This window comes from Pollachius pollachius (genome assembly GCF_949987615.1).
Source record: "Pollachius pollachius genome assembly, chromosome: 11".
Classification (NCBI taxonomy): Eukaryota; Metazoa; Chordata; class Actinopteri; order Gadiformes; family Gadidae; genus Pollachius; species Pollachius pollachius.
The window spans coordinates 14,553,208-14,561,835 of record NC_136944.1 but is presented as its reverse complement, the minus strand read 5'-3'; positions in this window follow the sequence as shown (position 1 = coordinate 14,561,835).

Here is an 8,628-nt window from a genome sequence, read left to right as displayed (position 1 = left end):
AAGGCTTGTTGTGCTATAGCTGACCTATGACCCTATAATCCCCCGCCACCCCCCACCATCATCCCTTACCACTGTCACCACACACTAAGATACATGGCAGCGACATGTTACACTCTTAACATGTGCGGTACAGAGCTGTTTTCACACATAAACCACATGACCAAGGTATAGACATGCAGGCACCACTGTCCTTAGCAATATATATGCCATCAGGAGAATTAGTAGGAAATCACTCTTAACTATCACACAGCGATAAAATCCAGGCAATGTGGTCGGCGCACAAAACATTTTTTACTGCTTGACATATATGTGCTTTTCAATCTTGTTCCTTTCATTATATGGAAGTTTAATCATTCCTGCCGGGTGAAGCCACAGAGCTTGCTAAAGGCTTTGTGGTCTACGGCGACCCTGTGTAAAATATGTTTTTGGCACGCGTTTAAAGCATCCCCCCCTCAGTACTATGGTTTCTCTTTGAAAGAAACAAAAACAAGGTTGGAACCAGTAGTGCCTATGGTGTGTGTGTGTGTGTGTGTGTGTGTGTGTGTGTGTGTGTGTGTGTGTGTGTGTGTGTGTGTGTGTGTGTGGGTGTGTGTGTGTGTGTGTGTGTATGTGTGTGTGTGTGTGTGTGTGTGTGTGTGCCTGCGTGTGCCTGCGTGTGTATATGTCTGGTGTGTCTGCGTGTGTCTGCGTGTGTGTGCATGTATGTGTGCGTGTGTGTGTTTGTGTGAGTGATGTGTTTCAATTTGCGTTTTATTAAACCTATGTATGGTCTAAGGCTGTGTTCGTGTTTAACATTGTTTACCTATAAGAAATATTGCTTGCATATCCCCATTGTTAAACGAAGACAGACAACAAAGTGTAAGACTTCCTCTATACAAATAAACAATGTGTCATGAATAAAAAATTCCTTGTTATTTCTTGATGGTGGATTATGATAGACAGAGCTCCGGGGAAGGGCTTAGAGAGGGTGGGGTGAGAGGGTGGTGGGGCAGGTGGGGGCAGAAGGGTATGTTAGGGTTGGTCTGCTGGGTGTGAGTAAAACGCTGCCTTGTCTCCACGGCAACGCAAACAAACACAGAGTCACCCTTCCTGCCGCACGCTTCAGCAGGTAGTCATTAGCAGGGGCCTAACCTTTGACCTTTTCCTTCTCTGATGAAATGCGGCCCGCTGCAGTCAACCTGCTGTTCGGATTTATACGCTAAATCAAATCAGAACTCTTAGCCTAACTTAATCAGAAACGAAAAAGGCCTTACCAAAGTACCTTTCCACTTTCAGTTAGTTAGTAGGTTGATAACATGCAACATGTGGAATGTTGCAATTAAAATTTAATTAAAAATTATCTTATCTTCTAAATGTTGAAAACTCCTATTTACTGAATGATCTAATACGTTTTTAATCTTTAGGATTGATCCACTGCTGAATTGTTTTAACACGGCTGTGAAACACTGTACTTCTATGAGTTTATTCATCTGCCTGAGGAAATTTCCGCTCCATAGTTTATGTAAGAGTTAAAACAAATATGCAAATCCCCTTGGCAAAGGAACAACCACAACCAACAGACATTTTGTAAATGATTACCAAAGAGAGAGTTCATGTGCTCTCCACAGCGGGTGGTCTTTGTGCGATTGTACTTGTGTGTGCTGTTTAAGTGTCATTTTAACAGCTCTCCGTTTGGGAGGTAGGCTTTACAAAGGGGGTTTTGTACTTTTCCGTTATTCCACTGAAGTTCTCTTCATCTCTGTTGTTTTTCACTCTCTCCAGTGGCTCGGGCATTTGAATGAGCAACACCATAGCAGGTTAACCTACGTAATCTCCCTTGTCCAACTCTTCCAGTATGCAAATAAACACAGTTGAGTCAAAACCCCATGCTGGATTTCTATATTTCCACATCTGTGAATACGTTATTGTTGAACATGCAAGTGATGTGCAAATGTCCTTGTGCACGCTCCTTCACCCCTGCTCTGGTACTCCAAAACAAGACTCCTTCCATTGCTCCAACTTTTCAGATCGACCAATGGGACGTTAATCCCTTTCAGAACCCCCACCCCCTCTCCTTTAGCTTTCATCTCAAAGTCATGTGTGTCAAGGTCATTTGTGTGTTTGTGCGTGTGTGTGTGTGTGTGTGTGTGTTTGTTTTTTGCGTGTATGTGTTTAGGTGTGTGTGTGCATTTGTGTCTAACATTTTTTTAAACACCCTCTTCTTCATGTAAACTGACACAAATAAAAAAGTTTACGGTTGAGGGCTGAGCAGACTGTAATATCAACGTTAGCTTATATTATAGCCTGTATAACACAATTTCTGTCCAGCATGCAAAGATATGTGTGCTCAAAAAAAAAGGTTCATGAGAAACTTGAGAGGCATAACATGCCTCTAGCCTACATTCGGTGCCCATACTCTTTCGTCCTACATGGCCCTGTGTGAAACATGACAACGATAGGACTGTCGGTGGGAGACTGGAGACACAAGGAACTCGAGGCAACAGCTGAGGAAGTCCGCTTGGTTTCTAAGTTGGTCCGTCTGCTTGTTTCAGTCTGCCCACCGCTAAGCATGACTGCATCTGTCTATGCTCACACCCCGAAAGTCCTTTGACGTGGTGCAACATCTAAATGTGTATGTGGCTGTTCTGCCCGACCAATTGAGGGGCAGGATTTGACAGGCCACTGTGGGAGCCTACCAGTGCTGGCGTAGTTGTTTATTGTAAGAGAGAGAGGGCCTTTCTGCCCGGCGATACTTTCCTTTATGTGTTGTAATTATTGTTGATGACAACAACCAAACATCTTTCTCTTTTGAATAACGTATGTATATTCATATTTCCTTTGTGTCATTCAAATCCCAATATAAATACATTTATAGTACCAACGGTGGTAGGTAACAGTTCCTGGCATTTATGTAAAAATTCTTCATTCTTTCTTTTGTCTTTTTCGAGTGAAATACCGCAATCTTTTTACCACGCAACCTTGAGGCAGAGAGCAGGATGTGGGTACTTTTGCACTGCCTGTACCTGAAAAACTGCTTTCATCTTTGTCTCCTCTCTGACATCCTGCTGTCTGCTCTGCATCAGTCTGCATAGTATGACACAAACCAAAACCCTTTTTTTTCATGCACCCCATAAAAAAAGAGCATAAAAAAATCCATGCGCTGCAGAATTCTATAGAGATGTCGCCGTCCGGCACAGTTCAGATTTAAGGGTTTAGATTTAGAGGGTTCTACAAACGATGAATGGCTAAGACTATGCCTATGTGGAAATTTCTGGAACACAGAAAATGTATTCACTTCATTACTATAATAACATGGGAACAATGACATACATTGAGTCTCTGTTTCCTGTTTTCGATTTTTTGTTTTCACTTTCAAGGGTAAATCATGGGCCTCTTAATCTCATAGGAATTTGCGAAAATAAATCATAACTTTTGGCCCATGTATAAACGCTAAGAACAACTATATATATATATATATATATATATATATATATATATATATATATATATATATATATAAATAGACCATTTTAAACACATCACTGCAACATAAGCACTCAGAGCACTGAATATTCCATTCACAAATAAGAATTAACATCAACATCCGAATGGATTTCTCTACGAGGAATAACATTAAAGTAGAAGGGGATCTGGAACACAAACCATGTAACAGAATCTCTCATAGCCGGCCTTTCCATGTTTCCAAGGTTCCCCTTTGATTTGTTTATTCATAACATCCTGTTACATTTTCCTTCTTAGCTTTTCTCTTTCACGATGAACCTTAATAGAAAAAAGGGGTAAGGGGGTGGAGGGCTTTAAATGGCTAAAGTAAAATAGAGGTGAAGGGGAAAGAAAGTGTTGTGCAGAGTTTGGAAGTGTACTGCCTGAACTCTGACCATTGAAAGAGAAGTGATGAGGCAAAGACAGGCCTACATCATAGGTGTTGCTTTGCCTCACCAAGGGTGGGGGGGACTTGATAAATGAGACCCCATGTTCGGGTCAAGCAGAGTAAAATAAACATGTCTGCAAGCATCGACGAGGACAGCCGGCTGTGTCTTTGTGTGTGTGTGTGTTTATGTGTGTGTGGCTGTTCACCCCATGTGTCTCTGATGAACAGTAGTCCTGTTGTCGTACCGATTCAATGGAAGATATAAAGTTAGAGTGGGTTGGTTTAAACAAACAGACACACTTGCTAATTGACATCCCCTTTAAATCAAGGTAAATGTAACAGTTTGGTCGGTGAAGCCAAGACCAAATTGGGAGGCCGCACCGACATGAGCACCACTGTAGTAGAACGATTGAAAGTGGTATCCTCGTATTGAATTGATGGATACGCTATAATAATTTTAATCTCAAATCATCAACAGTTTTTAAATAAAGGGCCGGGAGGAGCAACCATAGGTTTCCCTTTGGGAGCTGGAATAAAGGTTCATCATTGATGTTGTTTTTTTCGCCTCTGTGTTCCCGACAAGGCAAGAAGATGTGCTGTTGACGTGTTTTGATTCTTCCTCTGCCGTTTAGCCTCTCTGTTGCTGACGGGATTAGCAAGTGATCTGCTTACGCTGTCCAAGCGTCACCCAGGCCCGTCATACCCTGAATGGGTCCCTACTCATTAACACACACATGCAAACACACACACTCACACACGCATGTACACGCACACACATACACACACACCAGACACACACACACACACACTCACACACACCAGACACACACACACTCACACACACCAGACACACACACACTCACACTCACACACACCAGACACACACACACTCACAGAAACGCACACACACACACACAAACGCACACACACGCCCACATACGCACACACATACACACACACACACACACACACACAAAGCATCGCCGTCAGGCTAATAGAGAAGACACTTGTCTCTTTTGTTGGCCTCAATAGATTCACTAAAAATACCAGTGGTAAGTGTGTGCATGTGTGTGTGTGGGTGTGTGTGTGGGTGTAGAAGTGTGTAAAGGGCCGTCTCGGGCTTCTAAATCAACCCAATCTATTGGGCTGTTTCACTTTTACGAGGAGAGGGACCTCAGTGGCGCCTAGCCAAGCCCTTTAACAGTGAGTTCACAGCAAACAGTTTAGAGATCACACCAGCGTGTGACCTACCTCATCGACAACATTACCTCATGGCAATAGAAGACATGAGACCAAAACTCCATGTTCAAATTATTCAATTCTCAACAACACCTAGTTTGATGAGCACCTATGGGTAGATGGGCACGCCGCCAGTTCCCCCCTTCAAATCCCCGCTAAACGAAGACACGCACGCAATGTGGGGTCCCGTCCAACGGGGAGGTTGACGCCGCTCAACAGTGCGTCGTCTTGTAGATTACAAATTGCACAACCTGTTCGCTTGTGTGTGTTTAGGCGCAGGGGTAATTAACCAATGAGAGGCGGGCATCCCTCGGAGGGGCGGAGGGGGGAGATTACCCAGGGTGCTTGGTGAGCTGAACCCCATCATTACACAGGATCCCGGCGCTGCATAAACAATAGTTTGACGCTAAGAACCGTCAACACAGAACGTAGACAGCTAGCAATCACGCAATGCCTGGAGGATGTCATCTTTTTTTTTTGCAAATGGGCAGATGAGATTGTTTGCCACAGTTCGTGACCAAATTTACTTTTTAAAGATATGGGTTACAAGAGAGTCGATTTGTTGTCTTGTATTAATTATCGCTTCGAACTTGGGGAGTTTAACGGTCGATTTTAAGGGAAGCAACATGCAGTATCTTAGGCGTTGATGATGACATGGTTTCTCAATGCAGTGAATCTCCATTGAATGAGGGCAAGGAAATCTTCAGAAATCTTTCCACCCTCTTACAAGCAAGCATTGTCCAGACAAGATAAAATGTTCAACGAAGTGCACTAGGGATATGCACATTACTCATTGATTACGAAATGCCACAGACAGCAGGCCTTTTGCTCGTGTGTGATGATTGGCTGACGTCCCTTCGGGGTATGTGATTTCCTCCATGGGGATTGCAAAAAGGGAAGAAAAAAAAACAGGCCACTGAGGAGGACACTCAAACAGCAAGGGATACAGCCTTGAATACTCTGAAAGTAGGGCATTTTTAAATCCACCTCTCTGGAGCTATTATGAACTCTTGAGTAGTATCAACACACACCTCAAAGTTGGGAGTTATAAGGACCAGAGAGAGAGAGAGAGAGACTTATATAACCATCTCATCTTGGTGGCCCTCTTTACGAAGCCCTTGAGGCAGGACAGGACTGAAGAGGAGAATAGAAAGATCACCCTTCATCAGCTAAGCCTTCGACAAAGGACCTTCTGTTTGAAGGACTCATGAGGTGTCCTCATCTGATTCTGTATCAGTAGCCCCCCCCCCCCCCCCCGCCTTCTTCTTATCACCACCCAATCCCCACGTCCCACCAGTCACCTGACCCCATTCTCCGGTCATCCTTGAACACCACTTATTGCCCAGTTGGCAGCTCTTCTGATGGAAACAAAGCTGATGGCTTCTGGGCCTTGGATGGAGGCTGGACCCGTTTGCTCTGCTTGTGGTTGTTGTTGCGAGGAAGCCCTCAATTAAGGTGTTTGGTTTTCTGCTTTTTTTTGTGGGGGGTGTCCGAGTCTCAGTTGAAAGGTACGAGTGCAATGCTGAAGGTTGAGGAAGACGCCTACTCCTCCCCTACCGTTTCCTCTCTTTCTAAATTTCTGAATTGACCGCTAAGTCGCTGCAGATGAATACTCCTTCTAAATGCCAACTGCAATAAAAGTGACTACAATAACTTAAATGTTACAAAGATATACCAATAACAAATGTCACCCCATCGTACAACCTTTAGTCAGGGGCTTTATGTTATATGTATACAATGTTAAACAAAGTATACCAAGACAATGATTTACAATGCGTTCACAATTAAACCAATAGTCTATATAATGGATATCGCGTGAACATGTGACAAGCAGGGGACAAGACAAAAACAGACTGCATAGGAAGAAAAAGAGATGCATTTTTTGTAATTGACCTAAGATTGAAGCTGATTGGTTCGAGGGGCCCTCTGAATCCTGGGGACCATGGGTCCCCGGGTCCTCTCGTATTTACCTTAGCAGCGCTGCATTCTGACACGCTAATTCACTGGCATGTGTTTTCATTAGGCCTCAGGGGGTCTGCAAGGAGAACGTTCTCACTGACGTGGCTCTCCTGAACTCTGACCCCTGGGTTTTAATGTATCGGGCCGAGGCATAAGTCGCGTCGAGGGGGCCCCCACGGACCTAAGGTAACAATCTGAAGGAGAACATAAGGTGGGGTTATGTAAGCTTTGCAGCGGTACCTTGTTGACTCCTCTTTTGGGCCTCTGGAATGTCCACGCTGAATGGATCTCTTTCTATCACTTTCTGTTTGTGGCAACATAAATTAGCCTCGGCATGCTAGCGTCGTAGGAGTCATGTGCACGGTAACACACGGTCTCAGCTAGGCGTGTGACCCGGCGCCATAGCAACTCGCTGGCTATAACTCTTAATGGCCGTGGCCTCGTAACCCTCCCCCCCCCCCCCCCCCACCGAAATAGAAACCCCTTCGCTCAGAACAATGCTGGACTTATGATTTGATGTATTATTAGTGTTTTCCTGCATTCTTTAACAGCTTTCCGAACAAATAAAATTTTAAGACAGTTTAGTTGACCTCTATTATGGTACAATGTCTCTTTTTTGTGGGGGGCATTTTGTCTTGTGCATAGTTAGGTCCCATGAAGGGTTTCTGAGATAGGTAAACATCTCAGGGTGCATCTCTGTATTTGGTCTCTTCTCCAGGACCCCTGTGTGTAAATCTGGGGATGGCCCGTATGACGCAGAACTTAAACATTAAGAATTACTTTGATGAAAACGTCTGAATTCCACAGGTTCTGCTCGGACTAAGTCCACAGGGCAGCCCTTGTAATGCATAAAACACTTGTTTAGAGTAGCGTTAGGAAGAGGACTGTCCAACTGTGGTCATTTGAATGCCCATACACTCAAATGCATTACACACAACTTCATCCAATTTCCCTTGGATTTATTTTGGTATCTCTTTTTGTTTATGGCACCAATATATTAGCAATAACTAAGAGCTTGCTATGAATCAGATTCTCATTTGACAAACACTATCATAGAGTAATGGTAATATTAAGAAGGAGAATACATTGATGACTGGAGGGTTGTTGATGTTAAACAGGCTGTAGGCCACCTGATAAAATACAGAACGTTCTACTCAGACAATAAGGGACAGTGATACTCGGACCCAGGGGAGCCAAGACGACGCAGGGCCTTGTCTAGTGCCCACCGACGTACCAGAATAGCCTCATAGGGCATCGAATGGTGACAACAAGTCCAACATAGACACACAGCCATCTCTGGAGGGCTGTGTGGTTCTTGCTGTAATTGCCCCCCTCATGGAAAAGAGTAATATGAAGATGATGAGATGCACTGAGAGATAGTTAGAGGCAGTTAGTGTGTGTGTGTGTGTGTGTGTGTGTGTGTGTGTGTGTGTGTGTGTGTGTGTGTGTGTGTGTGTGTGTGTGTGTGTGTGTGTGTGTGTGCGTGATTGAGAGAGAGAGAGAGAGAGAGAGAGAGAGTGTCGTGGGATGTACAAGGAAATGTCTACATGATCTAATTCAAC